General features: G+C 39.2%; 1 protein-coding gene across 41 annotated transcripts in view; it reads right to left on the bottom strand.

The window, feature by feature from the left end:
- The window catches only part of DLG2 (discs large MAGUK scaffold protein 2), a 993,421-nt gene that overhangs the window by 104,134 nt on the left and 866,152 nt on the right, over positions 1-23,135 (bottom strand). Inside the window, exon 1 of one of the 41 annotated variants that reach the window (XM_074535080.1) lies at positions 5,492-5,853. The exons of the other annotated variants lie outside the window; for them this stretch is intronic. The gene's annotated coding sequence lies outside the window, so the exon portion shown is untranslated. Of the gene's footprint in view, positions 1-5,491; positions 5,854-23,135 lie in introns of those variants that run through there. 41 annotated transcript variants of the gene reach the window in all.

Below are 23,135 nucleotides of genomic sequence, written 5' to 3'. Positions count from 1 at the left end.
TTTCTATGGAATGTCTACAGAAACACCTAACTGAGAAGGGCAAGGATAGTCCATGGAATACTGAGAGCAGATAATGGTTTTGCCTATTATCACTTCTCTATCTGAAATATTAAATTCACACGGAACATTTTGACAGTAAGGGTCAAAGATCTACTCCTATAAACAAACTGAGATTAACAGTACTGTAAATAAATACAGAAAGAATAAAATACTATTTACATGAAAAAGTACTGTAATACTGTATTTATGTTTATACCTTCTTAAAACTTGTAGGTAGATTTTGTGAAAGAAAGTAGAGATTTTCTTTTGTGAGTAATATTTAATTACTTAGATACCACTAGTATTACTAGCTGCTGTGGATATTTTTTCCTACTTGGGGAACACAGTACTCAACGCAGCAAGAAATGCTTCTGAGAGTACAATTTCCTTAAAATATAGAAATAATTAGCAATATAAGGGAAAAAAAAACCAAAACAAAAACTCGCCACAACAAGGTGCATAGCTTAGCCTGCCTGGCTCGCTCACCCGTTCAGTTTCAGCATGTGGCCGCACACAACACAGTTAAATCAGTTCTTTATTATTTTATAATGTTAAAGGTTATTACCACAACACACAAAAGGGATAATAGTGGGTTCTTAAATTAGCATTTGCTTAGCTCAAATGCCACTGCACTAATTCCTTTCCTTAGAATCTAGCACAAACAGTAGTGCAAATCATGCTTGCAGAGTGGTGGGCTTGGCTGTCTCCGGAACGGGACACATCTCCTCAGGGGAACACAAATGGATCAGAAGGGACAGCCCATGTCTCACTCCACCACTTTGCAGGTTCTTCAAACACAACACACTGACCACTGTGATGTAACGATGACATTAACTCTCAGGATTTAAAAAACTCTTGTCAATCCAGATTACTCTGCTGCCTGGCTAAAATAATAGGAGATTTCTGCTAACACTACAAAAGCATTCTGGAACTCTATCTGCAGTTTTATCAGGCTGACTTTTAAGTGAGCACATTGGGAATTCCCAAGTAGAAAGCTGTTGATGCCATAAGCATTTCCCTGTAGTACAAAATAAAATTTGTATTCATTATTAAGCTTTAGGCCACCAACCCCTAATTAGAACTTTGCACAGGACAGAAGGGAGTACACCACTGCTGTTCAGGCAACAGATGAATCTGCTGCAGAGGAGCATCACTCCTGTTGGCTTACTGCAAGTGGGATGACAAATGTTCTCCATCTTCAGCTATTCCAGGCAGGACAAAGAACTGAGGACCAGAGAAGCTGCAGGTATTTCTCAGAGCTCTCAGCCTGAAATCTGAGGAGATCCCAGGCAGCCACTTTCATCTGGGGCCACTTTCGTAAGAGAGTCTCGTCAGATTTCTTTTTTCTCTTCTGCACATGGTCAAGATGTAAAAAGATGAAAAGTGTTCACCTAGAGGAATGCACAGGGACTTCCAGTGCAGCTTTCTTGGGATATATATCCAAGTCCTGCCTGCAGGACCCAAAGCTGTAGGGCCTTTACCAGATATGATCCCAGATATGTGTTACATCCTACACCTCTGTTTATGGGCAGCTTCTCCATTGTAATGGGGAGACAGCTCTAGGAACCAGCACCCTTCTGACCATGCATGCCCCCTGAAAACATGGAAAAATTCCACAGAAAGCTGACATGAGCTTGGAAAGGAATCTAGATGAACACTTTTCACGTTTTTGGTCATCTAGACTACATTAAATGCCATTCAGGAAACAGACACTTTGGATAAGTTTATTTCAGTGTCATCTGGCTCCTCTTCATTTCTGGTGCTGAATTGTCCAAAACCATCTCTGCTATCCTGGAACACACCCTTTTCACCTGTGATGTTTCAATGACTGAGAGACCTGTTTGTCCATCTGGTAGCAAGGAAGGTTCTTTTATTTTATTTTACTTTTTCCCCCAGCAAAGAATACTACTACTAATAATAGCTCTTTTCTTTCCCCTCTTTTTAAAAATAATAGCATAATGCATCCAAATGTAAAGACACTAGGAGCCACCAAACAAAGCAAGTGCTTGAATCCACAAACAAACTGAATTGAGCATTTGTGAGATGTATTTTGCTTACAAGTGAGCTTTTCATGGATTTTATAACTTGAATATCCCCTCCTGCTTGTAAAATCATATAACACCTAACCAAAATCTCTTCTGCAGGATTAGACCTTTACATGTATTTCCCTCACAGCACAAAGAGCAGACCAACATCAAAGGGCATGCTGTGTTTATGAACAAGCTCTCTCTCTGCTCCAGCTGCCAAATTTATTCCTGTAATGCACTGAGTGTTTGATAGTCCTCTAAAATGGAGTTTCTCTCCCTAGTTTTCTGGATGTACAAAAACCTCTACCGCTTTCCACTGACACACTGTCATCCTTTACTATGTTCTATCTCTTCCCTTCCATAAAGTTGCATTGGCTATTCCCAACACTGAGGATACTACATGGCTAACCTATAATTTCACCCATTTTTCCAGTGAAGGCCCTTTCCCTGAAGCCCATCATTATCATTGCCAGTGTCTGTACAGCTTTGTTTCACACCCGTCTTGAATACTGAATTCAAACCTGAGAATTTTTAAAAATAGCACGGTGTCACTTTATCAGCTTCTTCAATAAAAAGAGAGTTAATATATAGGTAACAGCTTTCAATTTTATGCATTAGATATTTCTGTGCTCAAGACTCAATATTATAAATGTCTTGCTCTGTTTGAAAGCATGGTTTGTGTACTGTGTGCTTTAAAGAGAAAAACAGAAGTGTATCAGAAGTGCATACAAATGTGTGAGTTTACACACCCCTGCTGCCATATCCAATCACTTTTTACACAAAGAGCACAGTCACACAAATACACAGTCAGACATTAGCTGTATTTACAGCAAAACAAAAAATAACTGTCCAAAAACTAATGCTGGCTCATCCAATAAACCATTTTGTCAAAAATGTTGACCAGAAGCTGCCATGGGACTTCACAATAAACCTGAAGGTCGGTAAACAGGAGGTGTTTCAGACTAAAGGAAAAAGATAAAAAAGATCAATTCCTGAGCCCAGGATTTTTATCTAAGATATTTTTCCTGGGCATCTATATTTTATACAAAAGATAATGTGGGCTGGTTTCATCTGCAACCAAAAGGCAAAAACAGAGCAAGATTTCTCTTGGCGAGCAGATTTCTGCTACGGTCAGGAAGCCAACACACTCTTGGAGGTGTGGTGCAGAGTGTTTCCAGCAGGATGTAGCACCAACAACAGGGATGGATGCTCCCTGGACCAGCCCTAAGGGCATTTAAGACACAGCACTCCATGGAGAGCACTGCTGTTGCTCACTGCCAGGTGGGAGGCATGGATCATAGCACCAAACTAATACCCAGATAAAACATTTGTATCCTCCAGATCGAGATGTGAAATACAATTCCTAGTCTCTGTTGTTTTTCCTTCAGCATCCCTCCCAGGACCACAAAGGAGCAGTAGGCATGCACCCAGGATAAAATGGATTTTTGCCACAGCCTCTGGCTCTTTTCCTTAGTCTTATTTGGAGTGAACTTTGAAAAGCTGGTCTCATCTGTGCCCAAGCCTCCATACCACTGCCTGGAGACTGAACTAGTTGTCAGCTTTATTTATTGTGTAATAACAAATAGCAAGTCTGCATCTCTGGTTCCCACAAGAGCCCATATGCCCATATCATAACTTTCTCCTTTTAGGGTTGCTTTTCCTGTCCTAATTTATACTTCCTAAGTTACAGTACATACATTTACATGGTTAATGTTCATATTGCTGAGATTACACCATTGTGATGCATGCAATATAAATGCCTAGACAGATGGATGCAGTATCACAGATTTCTGAAAGGAGGAGAACTTGCAAAGCCAGAAGCTCACACTTCAAGAAACCCATTTGCTGGCACAGGGGTCACTGAAAATAGATCTGAATGCTTAAGAAGCAGTGCAATACTCTTAAATAAAGTAATGCTGACAAAGGTATATACTCTTTCCTAGAAATAGGCTCTAGTCTGTTAGGCTGCCAGGAAATAATTGTTACAAAAAAATTCTGCTCTTTTCAAATTTATGATTTATAAAGAGTAAGTGCAAATCTGCTAAGCAAAGGAAGTCAGTGGGAAAGGCCACTTTGCCAATAGCTTTTATCTTTAAATAAAAATTGATATTAAAATGAGATACCTTATTAATTAAACCGAGGTCAGTCCTGCAGCTTTGATGCTTCACAGATAACTCATTAAGTGAATTATTTCTAAGTGAGAAGGCATGATACAAGTCTAAATCGCTACAGAGTAAACAATTTGGAGTGATACCAGGTGAGAGGTCTCTGGAAGAGAGTGTCTCCCTCCATGAATTAATAATACAGCAATAAGACAACAGGTGCCGTTCTGCCAAGCTCTCTTGATACTTAGATAGAATAAACTTGCTTCTCCAACCCACAGAGAATGGAAAAACAACCCCAAACCGGGTACAATCAAACAAAAGCAATGACTATAATACTACTGCTGATAAAAGAAAAAGTAAAATTGTTACTCGTGACCACTTCCCTCTCCTAGGGAGACATAGAGGTAATATATAGCAACCTTAATATTTCAGTTCCATAAATTCTGCTTTTCAATTCCTTTCTGATTAAAACAACAACAAAAAAATCGCAGGCTTACTGATTTTTAAAGGTTACTGGCACGATAATGTCGACATATTAACGGAGCTTGCTTGAAAAGATACAGAGGTCAAAAAGAAGCTAGTGATAATTAGAGCAAAGAATCTAAAGCTGGTGAAATTCAAAAAGTCACGCAGACGCTACAGGAAATATACCTTTCTCTGCATAGCTGTGCTATAGCATGTTCCTACAGTTTGTTTCAAAGTCTCCCTTTGCCTTTCATCTTACACATATTTCAGCACTGTTGTTATGCAAGATGGGGAATCATTCATTTTAATGTGATACTAAGCATATTACCACAAAACCAGAAAGAAGCTACCGATTTACTGAGTATCTAATTAAAAAGCTCTACAATTCAAATTCTTTGCAGCCCCTCACTGCACATAAAAGATTTAATGCTGCATCTGAAAAGCCACATGTACAAAAAGCAAAGCATTTGTAAATGTTTCTGATATTTGCTTATTCTTTTCCTTCCTCTTGTTACAAAAGCCACAGCCATCACTCTCTTTAAGTGCTAATAAAAGCAATTTAATGACAGGTAGATTTGCTGGTTTGTAGCTTCTTTGAACCCCCAACACACTCACTAAAGAAAAGTAACTTTAGCTAGGAAAGAGATCCTCGCAGCACGATGGTGAATAATTCATCATTGCATTTTTCTTTTCATCTCATTTTGTGCCAGTAACGTACACAACTGAAAATATTGCAAAATCTAAAAACAACCACAGACAAGGACTTCCAGCAGCAAAATACACATTAAACTAGCAGGCAGGTTTCCCCAGCTTATATAATAACAGCTTTAGCTCGACAGAACCCCCATCACTCACCGAGGACCAAATTCACTTGAACAAAAGCAGAGCCCAGTCACCAAATGCAGCTTTGCAGGACTCTCAATGCAAGATGCTCCTGTCTGCTGTTCGGTTCACACTTGCCTTTATAACTATGCCAACCAACAACATTCAGCTGCTGAACCTGATGAATTATAAAACGGTAGCTCCCAGACTCTCATATTTTACATCACAGGGGGTGGTCATCCAGCATACACACTGCCTGTGTACATATATTCTGCTATAACTCATCCTGATAAACACATCAGTGCTGGCAGCAGTGACAGTAATTGGTGCTCAGGATGTACAAGCACAAACCAATAGAGCACACTCCCACCTTCTGCTCTGTGCAACATCTCTACCTGTCAATCACTGCACCTTGTTAAGGTGGAATGAGCAACTGCACTTGGGGGAGAGGCAAATCTCAGAGAAGAAACCATCTACCAACACAAATTCTGCTCTTAAACATTTCTTAATGCAGTAGTAAATGTACCTTCAGTATCCTCTAGGTAACAATTTTCACGGGTTTTTTTTCCTAAATCTTCATAAAAATCTTCCCTTCTTAAAGACACAGTTCTCATTTAGCGACTAACACAGGGTTTGTTACTTCTACTATCATGAATGGAAATTATTCAGGCAAATTCCAGGGACATCAGCACGGAGAACCTAAAAGCATTACTCCAGGCAGAATGACTGTTAAAAGCAGTATACTTGTTAGGTAAAATTCTGTGCCCATTTTAAAATCCTCCTAAAAATGCTGAAAGGTTTTAAGATCATCCTCTAAATTATAAGGATGTGTTTGTAATGCTCTTCACTTCTCTAACACTTTCTTTTTCTCATATGCTTGCATAGCTTTAAAAGTCAATATATAGATACAAAAATAATAGAACCAAACACCTAATTACCATTAATCCAATCAATTAAACTAAACATTTTCAAATGGGATTAATTACAGCAATAAAAATCATAATTGTTGCACATGCCACAAATTAACACTCAGAATCAGCCCCTAACAAGCAAAGCAGGTTATGGTAATGGTAAAACACAGCCAGGGATCAGCCACTGGAGAGGCATTTGTAGGGCAATTTTTTGATGAGGGAGCAGAAGTTGCTCTTTCAGAGTTGAGCTCCAGGAATTTTGTATGTGTTTTACACAAACTCAAGGCTATTTGTTTGAGGATAGAGTGGGAATGAGCACTTTATTCAAGAGGATTTTTTATTTCTACATCACTGGTGATGATTCTCAGAGGGTTCCATTTGGGACCCGAACATTTGATCCCGCTCCTTTTGTAATGGGTTAAAACTTTAAGTTTGTTCATCAAAACTGACAAAACTATTCCAGTAAGACTGTTGCACCTCTAGTTTGTTTAAGTAAATTTCCAGACTTTAAAGGATAAGGAAGGTGAAACCAAAAGGACAATAGGTTTCACAAACATTTGTTTATCTGTTTAGTAAACTGTTAATATGAGTGGGGGGTTTGCTATGATTGATAACACAGTATCAGCTTATCCGCTCAGTAAACCTAGGATTCCAGGAACTCAGCAGATTGAGCCTAAAAAGTCCAGGAATCAGACAAAGGAAAATTACCAACCTTCATCTTCAGACCCCGGGAGGTGGACTATGACCACCTAAACACAAAAGAAGAATACGCAGAGTACTACACATCAACCTGGAAGAAGGACCGTATAAGAACTCCACGGAAAATCAGGAGAGTGTGACAGTGGCGGAGCGGAGACTCCCCTGTTGCCCAGCGCTGATTTGCTTATTGCTTTGCCCACTGTAATTAATAAATTCTCAATTGGTTTTACTTGGCATATTGTCGGCTCAATTTTTAACACTTTCATTTCCCATGCCTGTAAAACTCCCCCAGTTTTTGGTGCCATGAAGAAATGTAGTCCTTGGGAAGGTGAGCACAGTTGTGTGAGCAGTTGTGCATTGTGTGGATGCTTTTCCACCAACAACTGGGCTGAGGAATGCAAATGAAGCCTGTGCCGGCAGCCCCAGGCAGAAACCCAACCCTTCTCACCATCTGGAGCGACTGATGTGCGTCACAATGTGGGAACAGGGTGTTGCATTTCATGCATAGCAAAAGCTAGTCCTATATGTATATATATATCCCATTCCTCCTGTTCTCAGCTGCTTGTTCCACCCCATTCCTCATTTGTCTCTTTGTGTTCAGCACCTTTAACTATCTGAGAAAAAAAATCACTCCAGGCCAGAGGCATGAGCAGTATTTCTGCATGTGCTGCTGGCTCTTACTACAGAAGGCTGTATGAAAGAAAAACTCTCTAGAGTTGGGTGGCATAATGTAGGGGAGACATATCAGGATTTAATCAGAGTAATGATTTTGAAGTCTCTGTCTTTCTCAGAGGCAAGGACAACTGAGATCCAATTTCTGGATTCTCCAGTGATGCTGACCAAGAATAATCCAATATGGGCAGAAAATATTCCAAATGATAAATGCAGGCTCATTAAGAAGCAGGAAAAAAAAAAGAGTTTGTGCTACTGGATTTGTCTTTTAGAGCCAAATTCTATTCTCAGGGGCTTACATATTTCACGTGCACATCATGGAGGTTCCCTAAAATGGCCTGATTACAACAGATTGTTGTCTTGTGCACTAATTAGGGTTTTCTGACCTATTTTTAATAAGAAACAGTTACAAACCATATGTGCCAGAATGCCCTATTTTCCTCTTTGTTTCGCCTCTAAGAGGCTTCCTAAGGATCTGTGTAAACATGACACTGCCTTATAACAATTGGCTGCCACATGAATAAGATACACGCAATGCATGGTTGAATGTCCTTGACCAACATAGCACTCATGCTAAAATTCAGCTCCTACTTACTGAAGCAAATGTTTGTAAAAGTGACCAATATTTCACTAATGTAAGCCACAGCAGTATTTCATAGCTGTGTGTAGGTGGCATACATAAACCAGAGTCTGCGGCATTACATAAGATCCACCATTCCAAGAGAAATTGCTACCCTGCTTCACACTTGAAATTTTTAATTAGTTTTCCTGGCTTCCATGTTACCTTTCCATGGGTAATAAAGCTGATACTGCCATAGTAGTCATGTGAACAATGGGGTGTTCTGTAAAAGTGCTACCTTCGAGGTGATTTGATACTCTCAACACATGAGCATATGTCCATGAGCCCCATGTCCTTGGGGCTCTGTTATTACATTCTAGTGCAGAATGTGAGATTTCACATTCAAACATATTCACTCCACTGACAGGTGTGTGAAAATCCCATATGGCTGCCAGATTTCTGTATACCTACATATATATATATAGAGTGTGTATTTTTAAGGCATTTGTAACAAACACATTTGGTATTGACTCTGATGTTCTTCGCTTCAAGCTGAAAAATAGAACTGATCTAAAAATGAAAAAAACCCAAAAAACCAGAATACAGTAGTGTTACCATTTGCTACCAAAACATTACTTCTTTCTTCCATAATCACATGGACTATATTGACTACATACCATGGATACCCCATTTGCTGTCTAAAGTGAGCACACAGATCACTGGGGAAAAGTCAGGGCACTCAGCTGGAATAACAAGAGCAGAAGAAGCAAAGGTAACTTCAAATTAAAAACAACTACAGGTAGATACTATCCATATCACAAATTAGCTAGTACTGGTCACTTGCACCTCAATGAAGCAAAATTAGATCTCCAGGATCTCCACAGCGTGGACCTAGAGTTCCAGGAGAAAAAATGTGCACCAATAGATAATTCCCTGACCACACCAGATGGTATGGATGACCAGTACTCTGGGTAATAATCTTTGCAATGTGGCCTAAAATGACATCCTTAAAACTAAAGAGGTATTTATTCAGTGTCCTGCATTTAGCAATCTTCAATTTTTTTACTAATTTTTTTTGTCAGGCTTACACTGGATACATTTTCACCCTGGATTTACACTCTTTCACCTGATAGCCTTTTCATGGCACTGTTAGAGAGTATCTCTGAAGCAAAGAACCTAGCAGGATATAAAAAAGGACTGGGCATTTATCAGATAATATCATCCAGAAGAGCAGTAATGACAAGAAGCCCAAGCTTTCCAACAACTCGGGGGCGAAAAAACACTTTGTTTCTTACAGGTGTTTTTTCTTTCACAGCAGGCTCAACCCATTGCTCTGCCTCAGTCTACATCACTTTACAACAGCCCAGCTTATCCGGGCCCCCATACAGGACAAAGAGTATCAAGGGCTGCAAGTCACTTCCCACCTTCCTCCCAGCAAAGGCACGAATTTAGCTCTCCCTCCCTAATCCGGCTAAGCGTTACCATGAAATCTGTATGAGTTTAGCTAATTCTGAGATCTGCATTTCTTCTAATTAAAGTCAGCTGAGCATAATTGTAGAGGTCTTTTATTACACTTGAAAAAGGCAAACCCCAGTTACAGGGAATTTCCCTGCCTATACACTCCGAAGGGTAGTAGGTGAAATAGAATCATCATTCCTTTCGAGTACAGAAATCTATCAAACTTTTAATTCCAGCTGAGATCACAGAGGATTTACAAGTTTCACTAACTACTCCATTGTCTGTGGTCTGAATCCAATGAGAATGTATCCTTTTAGAAATATATGGTAAAATAGTACACATTGAGTCAGACAGATTCCATTGCTGTAACTTACATACATCCCACTCTGCAAAATAAACATCAGTGACAATGTAAATTAATTTAGTTGCCGTGCCAAGGCAATAGAGAAATTAATTTTCTTTCAATGTTGCACACATGAAATTTAATGTAAGAACAGTTTTTAAATAGTTTCAATTCCTAAGATTAATCCTCATAAGTACAAATGAATAAAAGTGTATACTTAAATTAATTAAGAAATTAGCTGGCACAGGGCTTTGAAGATGCAAAGGACTGTACAAGTGCTATCGCTATAATAATATTTTTCTGTGTTACAATACTTTCCTTCCTCAAGTGACATCTCTTTTGCTACAAGTGCGGAGTGAAAGCTCAAGTCCTCCTTCTGAATGAGCACTGTGTTTGAAAAAATACTGAAAAAAGAGAATTTAAAAGGAAATTCAGCTAGGTCTGAATGAACAGATGCCCAAGAGAGCAATTTAAGTTGATCAAGGGCAATGACAAGAACTTGCTTTGCTAGTTAAGAAGGCTGATCTCTCCTAATGGTGGCTTCACAGTCTTAAGAATATGAATGATCCTATCAGTAATAAAGAAGAGCAGCTAAAAGGGAGGACGACCAGATGGCACTTTCCCTAGAGCCTCTGGAGAGGCTGTCTGGATTTGATTTGATAAGCCTTTTATAGCACCCTGTGAACCTGGAATAATATGGCAACCCATTAATAAGTCAGCAGGTATCACAGGAACAGTCTGATATTTCATAAAAATGTTTATTTTCTGTATGGCTTAGGTTAGTTCAGTTGCTTAAAAGAACTGAGAAACTTGGAGAGGTGGTTCAGAATCCAGAGCTAGTTTGCATTTTTTTGTTGTTTTCTTTTCTCAACTTTTGTTTTCTATTGAACCATGTGTTTGCTTTTGCTATTCCCTTTTAAATGAGTTGAATTTTTCTGAAGCTTGATATTCAAATCCAAAACAAATCATAAAGGACTTAATAGCTCTATGAGCTGGAAAAAAAACCACTAAAGATACATTTTCTACTAGCTAAAAGTTTAAATGTAGTAGCAAACCAGACAAGCATCTTTTACACATCTTTTACACAAACAGAAGGTCCCACAGGCAATTCCTTGTAAGCCTAATGCAGGAAGCAAATGAGTTAACAGCTTTGGATGGCAAAGAATGGTGGAGCCATGAAGATCCTCCTTGGATTCGCAGTTTAACTCTGCGTGCACTCTGTGGTGGGAGGAGTAGGTGGCTGATTTGGGAAGAAGTACAGCACAGGAATGATACACTTGACTCCTCTGAGGATGGTGATGAAAATCTGTCAGCTTGGCATAGGCCTTCACGTTACCTACAGCAAGAACTGACACACGGAGAAAGCAACAGATCTACAGACATTACAGTGAAATCCACAGAATACAGATGGAAAAGGCCTTTAAGATCATGGAGTTGAACCATTAACCCACCACTGCTGAGTCCACCATCAAATCATACCCCCAAGCAGCATGCCTACGCATTTTTTGAACACTTCCAGAGATGGTAATTCCACCACTTCCTAGGGCAGCCTGTTCCAATGCCTGACCATATTCAGCAAAAAAAAATTTTCCTAACATTTACTCTAACTTCCCCTGATGCAACTTGAGGCCATTTCCTCTTGCCCTATCACTTGTTACATGGAAGAAGAGACTGACCCCCACCTGGCTGCACTCTCTTTCCTGGTAGCTGCAGAGAGCACAGCACAAGAGGCAGAGTGTGCGTGATGGAGAAAGCAGAGCTGCTGTGTTGGAGAATCCTGTGACACAACTGAAAGGGGCTGTCCATGGAAAGGGAAACAAAACCACAAAACAGTCTTCATGAGAAAACAGGGAAATTCAGGCTTGCATTTATGGTAGATTGGAAAAAATAAGTGGCATCGCCTGAGGATGCCTCCTGCACTGATTGTGACAAAGAGCTAGCACAGGAATCAGTACGCACGCACACACTCTCAGATTAAGTTTTCCCCTCCTACAGTTTTCTTTCAGGAAAGAAAATCTGAAGCCTGGATGACTAACTACAATGCAGATGGCAGAGCAGTGTAGAGATACAAGCTCCAAATGAACTAGCTCAGATGACACCACGAGAGAATTTAACCTACTCATACTGAAATCCATGGTTATGCTGTTCCTGGAACCTGAGCATGCACAGCAGTTTAGGATTCAGACAAGCCAAAGAAGGACAGCAGGTGATACTCAAGCTAGATCTGTGCCAGCATTCTTGCAAATTTACATCTGCAGTTTTTTGCCATTACTTGTGAATGTGCCAAGAAAGTACCTCCCAGCAAGAAACAATACATGGAATTACAGCAGCATCAGAACAAAGTATTGCTCTGAAAAGAAAGGAAGAAATAATTCTTTTTTAGGATATAGAATACTCTCTTTTAGCCCTGCAGGAATCATCCATAGCCTTGCATGGTTCACCAGACTGCTGAAACTGCAGATTTACTGTCTTGGCTCTGATGCCAGAGCAATTAATTCAGCACTCACCAGACACCCTCTTGGGTAGCCAGGGTGATGGTTCTCCCTACCATCTTTATTTGAGGGGATGCCTAGCTACCTTTTGGCAAATTTTATTTGAGGGGATTGTCATGCTCAGTGTATTCCCACACTGTCTGGGCATTCTGAAGGTGGGAATAGCAATGACACTTCATCTACAGGCCAGCAGTAACCACCATGAGCAGGGAAATGTCTGCCATCCCAGCACATTTACACCTGGTAACTAACTTCCACAATCTGAGCCCAGCTGGGCACTTAAGGACAAGCCACCCTTTGGAGAGGATTCTGTCTGAAGGGACCCAAGAACCAGGACTCTGATTAGATGCTCTGTTCTTGAACTACTTATAGCTTGAGGATTAATTAGGAGTGGGAAAGTGTTAAGACCTTTAACTGAAGAAGTGAAGAATGAAAGGAGTTGAAATCTAAATACTTATTATCACTACAGTATCAGAATCTCTGACTGAAACCCTACAGAAATAACTCACGCTATGTAGATCCAACAAGAACATTTTGTTAAGGTTTCATAAATGACAAAATGGGATTTATCTGAGAATGCTGAACAACTGAATAAAGAGGTGGTACGTGTTAAAACTCAGAATGTGCAGTTTTCAGCACTTTAATTTATAGGTGTGCTCCTATAAACTCCTGTGCTCTGCCCAACTTTCTGCCAGATAACACCAAAACTGTAAACATAGCATTTGGAAAATAAAGGCCAAAGATAAAAGCTAAGAGCAGCAGTGGGCAGTTGATGGCTTTCTCTTGCTTGTGCATGCAACTCAACTGCTATTTTAGCAGAGCATCTTGGAAAAGGAAAGCAGGAGTAAATGGCAGTAACTGGGAACTCGGGACATTTGTTGTAAGAATTTTTTCTGTCCTTGTGTCCTGGGATGGAACCTGCTTCTGTGACTCAGTTTCTCAGCTCAACACTGCTCCATGCAGGTATTGTGAATATACACTAAAAAAATTATGTATATAAACATTTATCCTGCAGGCCACCTAAGCACCTTCAAAGCAAACAGTTCTGCAAGAGCTGGAGAGTACAAGCAGTGATTTTTTTCCAGTCTTGTTTTTCTCCTTTTACCCACACAATCGGCCCTCTCAATGTTAATATTGCACAGCAGACAGAAATATATGTCAGTCTGAGGGACATACAAGGAAACAATATAAAAGTACTGTTGCTGAGTAGGGATAGAAAAAAAAGGAACTTTTGCAGGTCCACTTCTCAGAGAATACATTGTTAAAATGCGATTTGGGGACAGAATAATCACACTTGAATGAGAACAATACAAACAAAATGATCCTGAGGTGAAGATGTTGAAAGCAGACAATCCATACTGCTTTGTGCCAGTAGCGAACAAGGACTTCAACAACAAGGTATAAAAACACATTAAGGTGATGAAAATGGGCCACTTTTGAAGGAGACAATATGACCCTTACAAAGAAAACCTTGTGTACAGTACACCATAAAAGGACAGGGCAGTTTGGATTATGGCTCCCTGTTGAGACTGTAGTCAGCTTCATATCTTCATAGATGGGATGTGCCCCGGCAACGCATGACCCTGTGGATATCCTGGCATTGTGCTAGAGAGCAATGAAAACCACGGCCCTGAAAGCATCATCAAAGTTCTGGGCATGCAAGAATTAGTTAGCCTGCACAGAAATTTATGAGGGGGAAAAAATCTTTTTGCTTTCTACCAGTAGATTTAATTACTTTACTTCGCAGTAAGAATTCCATTGGGCTACTCTTTCCCACTGAATTAACAGAGAATTTTAGGAGGATGAAAAATGCAAATCCTATGTGTATATTTTGACTACACTACCTACATCCTAATAAAAAAGAAGAGACAAGTAGATAAAGCCTTTCTGAGTATGATCAAATAGCAAAGCAGGGAAAATATTTTGTAGTGAATATATGATTTGTTCTCTGTTAAATGATTTTATGATTTCTTTTCTGTTTTCACAAATTAATGATCACACGGGAGTTAGTAGATGCCCTCTGCCTGCATATGATTTATAAGCATTATACTGACAGTATTTACAGTATGAATTTTGCATAACCATATATTATTTCTTATTTTCTTGCCTGGTGAGGTGTAAATATTACCACTGCATTTATTGTGCAAATATTCCTATGAAATATATTAATTATAAAAATATTAATAACAATAAGTTTACCCAGACATTTGATGGAAATGAAATGCAAATGACTACAAGACTAGATGAATTGTTCAATTATATATGCATGTTCTTGTACAATTGCTGAAGTATGTGTTTGGCTTTTCTCAGAAACCTAAGAGACATAAATTTGAAAGTCATATCATAATTACACCTGTAACATATTTCTATACCCATATTATATAGGATGAAGAATGGAGTTTAATATCCTGCTTGTTTGCAGCTAATTTTCAAATGTCTGGTTTTAAACTACAGACTTCATGACTTAAGAAGACTTAGAGAAAATTAGGGAAAAATCAATTAAATATATGAAATCAATGTATGTTAAAATTTAACATGTTAATATTCACAGGGTTACTTCGAGGTCTTTCTTTGAATTAAACTGCCAGAAACTCAGGCCTCTTTCTTTCTTTTGTTTATTTTCTTTTCTTTTTTTTTGGAAGAATTAAATCCATTTGGGATCCTAATATGCATTAATTCAACACAGTGCTCCCTTCAAATGATTGATTTTCTTTACCTTCCCTTTTACACCTGGTGAATAAATTTAACAGCTTCCTGTGGGCATGAAACACCAACTGGCATTAGATTGGATGTTGTAGCCAGAAATTATTTTTAATCTTTCAAACCAAATCAAAATCCTCCTTCTCATGTAATAGTAGTTATAAAAAAGACATAGCTTATATTCAGTTCATCAAAATTTAAGGGTATATGCTGTAAAGAGAAATGACAGAGGAACAAGCCATTTCAAAACTCAGATTAGTCCTTAATATTGTACTCAGGAGGCAAAATGCCATTATGGGGTATATAATCACCAAGGACAGAAATTGACAGCTGAGAAAATATAGTTTTGGAAAACTATCAATTTTTTAAAAAGTAATCTTACTGGGAAAGTCCATATTAATTTAAACAATTGACTTATTTTATCTTTGTGATAAATGTTATGACTTCTGAAATCTAAATAATGCTTCAAATTATTTTCCACATTTGAGGACTCTTTAATTACACTTGAAAGACAACCTACCATGTTAAGGCATATCCTGTACTGAGCATTATTAGGATTAGAATAATTTTACAGTCCACTTGGTAAATCCAGATGGAACCTGACGAAAGGCTCATGGATCTAATCCTGCAAAGGGGTACTTCACCTCTGCAAATTCATGCTAACACACGAGGGAGAAAAAAGACAATGATTATGCTTACAGTTGTTCCAACAGCCTGGGAGGGAGCTCATCATGTTGCCTAATATCAAAAGACAAACCCTTGCAATGGTGTTGCATAGAGATTGTAGGTATCAACCAGGAGAACAGAGCTGCCAGGATTCAGAAACTCACCTGGACTATCCTGGCACTTTGGCAAAATCATCATGTCTTAACAAAATGTATCCTACCAAAATGTACCCTACCAAAACATCTTCCCTCTACTCTTAGCATGAAGGACAAATATGTAGAACAGGTGCTCATTTCTTTGTTATTTTTTTTCCCCTCTGACACATGGAAAGAGTGCCTGTTGTGAATACTCAGATGCACCATCATCAGTGAACAGTTTCTCCTATTACATGACAAGTATCCTACCTAAAATCAATAAATAGTTGTATAATGGAGTACACGTGACAAATAAAGTCCCACAGTTGATCTTTCATCATTTGCTTTTTGCTTATTTTGTCTTGATTTCTCTGGCTTAACATACAAATGGTACTGCAAGAGAGGAAAAAAAAACCCAAACCAAAATAGATTATCCCAGATTTGGGGCTTTAGAATGGCATGACGAAGATTCAGCATAGTTCCTCAGCTATTTTAGTCCAGGTATCTATACAAATCCCAACTATCTTGGCAAACACAAATCAACCTCAATTGCATATACATCAGAAAGGAAAGGAATCAACTGGCAAACTCTCAATATATTTTATGCAAGCTTTCTATCTCCCTCTCTGACTTTTTGGTCTCCTTTGCCATCATCACTAAAAATGAACTCCTGTTACAGGAAACAAGGGGGTTATCTGTTTGCTCTGCTGCTTCTATTCTTCTCTAGCCCAGCAAAGGGATGCTGTGCCTCTGGAAAGGCATCACAAACAGTTCTGCTGATAAAGTGCTCTGGAAGTGGAGAAAGTAATTCCCAGAAGCAAAATGGATTGGTGTGTGCCTGCATGAGCATCCACAGGGGTTATTCCATGGCAGGTCTGTTCTATACAGAAGCACAAGAACAAATACAGAATGCAGCTCATTTCCTAACAACTGCTCACAAAAGCACATTGGCACTGGGAAGAAAGGTGGATTTTAGGTTAAAAAGTGCCGTTTGTTCCCTTGGCTTCATTCAACTGGTTTTATGTCCCCACAGTTCATGAAACTGATTGATAGCATATTTTAAAAACTGCAAAAAATGCATTAATTAAAAAAAAAAGGAATCTATGTAGATTCATGAAAATTGGTACATGAAAATTATGTGGCATTCAATCAGCAACAAATGGGCAAATTGGGGTGACCCTCAAGCTCCTGGCAGGCTGCCAGCGCAGGAGCTAGAAAGACTGGATGGTGCCAACAAGTAGCTCAGCACACAGCAGCACTGAGCTGCATGGAGATCTCAAATTGAGCATTTGTCCTGGTGCTCTGACATTCAGATTGCTAGGGAAAAAGGTACTTTAAAAAAACCAACCTTTCTACCCCATGCTCACGTTTTGCACTTCTTGATGTTCTAATGAAACAGGGGTATCCTCTGCCTCACCCCAATCAGCTCTGCTTTCTGAAGTGCTAACACTGCCAGGGATGGCATAACCCCAGTGACACAGGACCCCGGGCTGGTTAGAGCTGTGGACTGGGTGTGAAAGATTCCAGGACTCAGAAAATGGAGATTTTATTAGAAACTTGACATTTTTAATTAGAGAGACCTCAAAGGCCACATTCATAATTAGTAACTCAGATGTTTCCAAGATGATTCCCGTGACCTGAGGCAACTTGGAGTGCCCCCTGTCTGTCCTGCCTAACGGTCCCACTGTCCCAAAGTTTAACCTGGCTCCTGGGACTGGTCTTCTACCTGAGCAGGCTTCCAAATCACACAGAGCTGGGACAAAATGTGCCAGAGAACCTGCGAACAATTTAACAGCAAGGGCAAAAATATTCCTGTTTGGGAATACTGCTAAACATTGTTTACTAGCATATATGACTCCAAAGTGATTATTTTAAATCAGAGAGAGATGCAGGGATTATACACAATTTTCTTCTGGCAAATCATGGCTCCATGGGACGAGAGGCTCCACACTTCCAGCCATTGCTGCTTTTAACTCAGAGACTCTCTAAGGAGCAGCAGACCCCACATCTGCACTCCTATTCTGTCTTGTCCTCTCAGAAAGTCTTGCAGCCAGAAATGAGCTGCAGGTTCCCTTCTTCTTCCTGTGATCCTTTCACCTCTCAGACCTAGAAGCTTCTTCTAGCTTTTAGCACTTTCTCTTCCCCAGACCCTGCAGGAGCTCCCTCCATCTCACCCCCAGGGACACCATCTGGCCCAGTCTTTTCAAGGAACTTAGCAGTGAACAACTAAGTAAACCCCTAAATATTGTCTGCCACATCCAGCACTAATTTTAGGCCTCTAAAAAATGTCAAAATTGAAACAGAACAAACTGATTCTCTATGATCTTGTTTTCAGACAGCTCTAATTTTCAATATGAATCAAGGTGACATTTGTTTCTTCAAAATTGTCCTCTCTCTGTACCCAAAATAGGACAGTCATCAGCCTCTTAGTCCTCCTGAAAATCTGAAACACATTTTAGCACTTCCACAAGCATATTCCCTTTAAAGGACAGTAATTGCAACACAGACTTTACACCTGTGGATTAAGTAATCGCACACATCAGGCAGATAGCTAAGGGCTAAGCTAAGCCCTGGGACACTGTCCCAAACAGAGAGGGCCCACAGACAGCTATTTAGCTTCTCCCTGTTAGTCAGCATTGACTGAATTCTGTTTTTGCTTACACACGGACATCCCCTTCTGGGCTGCATGCCCCTAAGACAGGGCACCATCTCCACCATGAACTCCTCCGCTGGTGCCATTATTTGGTATCACTGATCAGCATCCCAGACATCTAGGTAAATGTTGAGTGCTTAAAATATAATTACTATTGCACTCCTTGGAAGCTCTGGTGAAAATTCAGTTACCTTTGGCTTTCAGATGAAAAATACGATTTTTTCTTAACTACACATTTTTTCATGCCAGCCTTTGGGCAGAATTTACCACTCAGATAACTCAAGACAGAGAATCGGGAGTCTGTTGTGAAGGTTTTATGGGTTCAGCTGAAGAAATAATTTTGCCTCTGCCCTTACATACCATTTGTTGGTTTTTGGAGGTTTTTTCCCCCATGTAGCCATTGAAGCATAAACTACAGCAGAACTTGCCTCCAGAGGAAGAAAACAGAACAATGCCATGCACCTTCACAATATGAAAAAATGCTACCAAAATGGCACTTCTGATGCTACAATGCAAGCAAATTCCACCATGAACTCTCTGTTAACACTGAGATCACAGCCACAGAGTTGGAGCCCATCCTTTGCACCCACAGTTCTCATGCATGTGGCTGAAAAGTTGGCCAAGCCTTCAGATAACACACGAATCCTCCAGCTGGCTGCTCTGCCATTGTAGACCCTAAAATTCAGTTTCTAGCAGTGAAAGAGAAGGCTCTAGAAAGGGCAAGACAGACTCAAAAGAACATTTCCTGGGAAGTGTTTAAAAGGTGTGTGGATGTAGTACTTGTGGATATGTTTTAATGGTGAACATGGCAGTGCTGGGTTAAAAATTGGATTTGATGATCTTAGAGGTCTTTTGCAAAATCCTTAATGATTCTACGATTCAATTAAAAGTTATTTCTGATTCCATCAGGGGAAAAAAGCTCTGAGCAATGGTGTAGATACATCATTGGGTGAAGATAAGAAAATTCTTAATAGTGTTGCAGAACATAGGGAACTATTCACAAAATACTTCTATTCAGCTTTCGGAAATAAATAGGATAATTCACTTTTCTTACATGGAAGGGATGAGATACCTGTCTGTAATTAGTAGAGTGCACACTAAAAACAAAGCAGAAACTAAACATTATTAATTGGGAATAGAAGATTATATATAAAGAGACATGATGAATCAATGTCTAAGAGCCCTTGAAGTGACAGATGAGGATACATCTGTTTTATAAATTTTCCTCCTTTGTGCACCTTGAACAGCAGAGAAAATCCAACAGGCTGAAAGAATTGTGATCCAGATGGACAGAAAATATGCCTGGGTAAGCACCAAGTAGTCAGTCTAATATCAGTGCAATAAAAGTAATTTTTAAAAAAGGAAAGAGCTGAGAATGTAATACCATTGACATGATTTTATTGAAAATATGCCCTCTCAAAAACAGCCTCAGTCCTGACTGTAAAAAGAGGACCAATTAAAAATACTCTTTAGGTGTAAGTGTATCTGACTTTCTAAATGAACAGCCTATGCATCGTTCAGTATCAGTAAAGCCCGTATTAAGTAACGAGGAAATGGTTTGTATTTTAAAATGCTATTTAAAAGCATAAAATGATTTGTGAATAAAGATATTTTCAGTGAGGTTTCACATGGATAAGTCCAAACTCACATATTTTCCAGCATTTTCATCAATGCCTTTGAAAGCTAAGCCTCTTAAGGACTAAATGTAGGCTAGAACAAAGACTTTTAGAAAAGGTAACATAAATTAGGGGACATAAGCCCTGTTTTATGATGTGGTTAATTTACTAAGTTAGACCTCGTTAAATGAAATTTGTCTGAATATAGCCAACAAATATGAGATTATATATATATATATGAAGAAATAAAACCAAAAGCCATTTCTGTTGATGCTTGAAAAGAGTGACTTTGCAGTAAAAAATGGCTGGGTAATTCATGTGGGTTTGGTGTGCTTAGACTGAACAGAAAAAGGAGTAAAATGCAAACTTAAAATGTGGTTTTGGGTAATGAGGAAACTGGTATGAAAACATTGAAAGAAATTCTGTTGTCCAAAAATGATGGTGGAACACTGGGGCAAAAGCCAAAACAGCCCCTAAGAAAGACAGCTGGGGAGTGGAAGAAATTCTTATAAAGGCTTTTAGTTTGGCAAAGAGAAAATAGGGAAGTTGCAATGTAGGGCCTTTTTCATGGGACAAAATATTAGGTACTTAATGACCTTCATTTAAGAAGGCATGAAAAGAAGAGATTAGGAATTGAAAGACAGAAAAGTCCACGTGGGAAATAATGCACATACTTTAATAGCTATTAAAATGAATAACCACTGGAATAAATTAGCACATGAATGGCTGAATTTTTAAGTCCCTTTTAACCCAAACCATTGTAGGATTCTGTGATCACATTTTTATGATTTGAAAAGCTTTGTGACCTATTCCTCCTCTAGATTTTTACGCCTGTGGAAATATAATTGGTGCAGCCCTATTCTGACATTACAGAAGTTCATAAAATATTGGTTTTGTTTAAATGTTTGTGGATTTTTTTCACATTTAAACACTGTTAGTGTCTCAAAAGCAGAATTTTGATTAAAAAAAGATTCCCTTAAAATATGCTTAAAAATCCCTTACATTTAATGAAACTAATCTAAATTGTAAGCAATTTTATACAGAAAAGCACAAAATAGGAATGCATATGAGAACCTCTGAAATACATGAAAGTATAATAAAGCACCTCGGTTCTTCCCAGCATAATGGTGCTCTGGGTGAGCTCTTCATCTTTCCCAAGCACATGCTCCTGTCCTGTTTCCTGCATCATTCCTACTCCTCTTTTCACCTCTGTACCAAAACAAGTATAGCTTAACCCTTAATCCTCCAAAGCATGCTGGGATCGTGAAATTAAATGCATCTGAGATCTGTAGATGCTTTTATGAGCTAATTAATGAAACTTTAAGGAAGAGAAGAGCAGACAGCAGAAATCTGGTTTGTTCCATGCTCCAGTAAGGTTTGCAATAAAAGAAGCAGTCAGATGGAACAAAGATGTTCCCCCCGTAACCAAGCAATGCACATCTCTTCTGTCATCTACCATTGGCAGTAATTCACATCAGAGCTCCACAGGGCTGCAGCATTACAGTGGGCTGGCAGAGCTGTCCCTATCCTCAGAGAGCAAGTTGGATACTCGGCACAGCAGGAGATTTGCCTTAATATTTGTAGCTTACTTTGAATAACCTCGTTGTAGGCATTCGTGCAGAAGGACAGCCTGAGACACTTGGGTTTGTTCAGCCTGACAAGTAAAACTAAAAATGGGATCTTGCTGCTGTCTAAAGTTACCTAATGACAAGGTCTAGAGAAAGGTCAGAGAGATCATTCTTAGAGGTGCACAAAGAAAGGATGAGAGGCAAAACCCATAAGTTCAAGCAAGAGCAGATCCTGACTAAACCCAGGAGTAAAACAAAAAAAAATCAGCATGAGCATGATGAAATATTGGAATATGTTATCCAAAGAGGCTGTGGATCCCACCACTGGAGATACGAAGAACTTGACTGAGGAAGGCTAACTAAGTAGCCTGGATCAGGTGGCCACCCTCTGAGCAGAGGGTTGGAATAGATGGTCTTCAGAGGTCCCTTCCAACCTGAATCACTCTCTGTTTCCATGTAATTCATGGACAGTTTTCTGAGCATTCCCTATTGGACTAACTCTCCTTCTGTTAACATCAGGTTATTAAACGCCTTTGGAAAACTCTATTCCCCAGCCATCAATATTACAGGACCATTAAGGAGCCAGTTTCATCACACCATTTTTCTTTCTTTGTGCTTCAATAAAGTGTTTATGTGTACTTTTCCTTCTGTTTCTGTCAAGATTTTCACCTAGAGATAATTATTTCCACGGCATTTAACTATGATATCAAGAGGTTGACATTGAAGCTTTTGAAAGAGGCCCTGACTCTTACTGATGTAACTTCAGAGACCTGTCTCCCTGCACTACAACAAACCTAAATGCATCATGTTTTAAAAGGATTGTCAGGTTTTAATTTTGCTCTTTGACCACAACTTCATTCAGATTCTGGTCACCTAGGAAGATGTAGCAGCTCAGAAAACCCAATATCACATTTCCTGCTAATAAGAAAGGACACTCCTTCCCCTGTTTTCTTTCCCTTGTTAATCTGACAAGCCATGAACACCCCAAAATTTGGTGCAAGTGAAATGACTCTAAGTATTTTCTGCTCCTATTTTCCATAATTTTAAAGATTGAAAAAAAAGACAATTCTTGTATTGTTTGAGCAAACTTGAAGACATTGTTTTCTTTAGTGAAAACAAAACAAAAACAAACAAAAAAAAAAAGGAAGAAGAAAGAAGGAAAGAAAATGGAGGAAATTCATAGAATTGTTTGGGTTGGAAGGGACT

Source organism: Zonotrichia albicollis, chromosome 2 (genome assembly GCF_047830755.1).
Source record: "Zonotrichia albicollis isolate bZonAlb1 chromosome 2, bZonAlb1.hap1, whole genome shotgun sequence".
In the NCBI taxonomy this organism is placed as follows: domain Eukaryota; kingdom Metazoa; phylum Chordata; class Aves; order Passeriformes; family Passerellidae; genus Zonotrichia; species Zonotrichia albicollis.
This window is presented reverse-complemented; position numbering and strand designations above follow the sequence as displayed.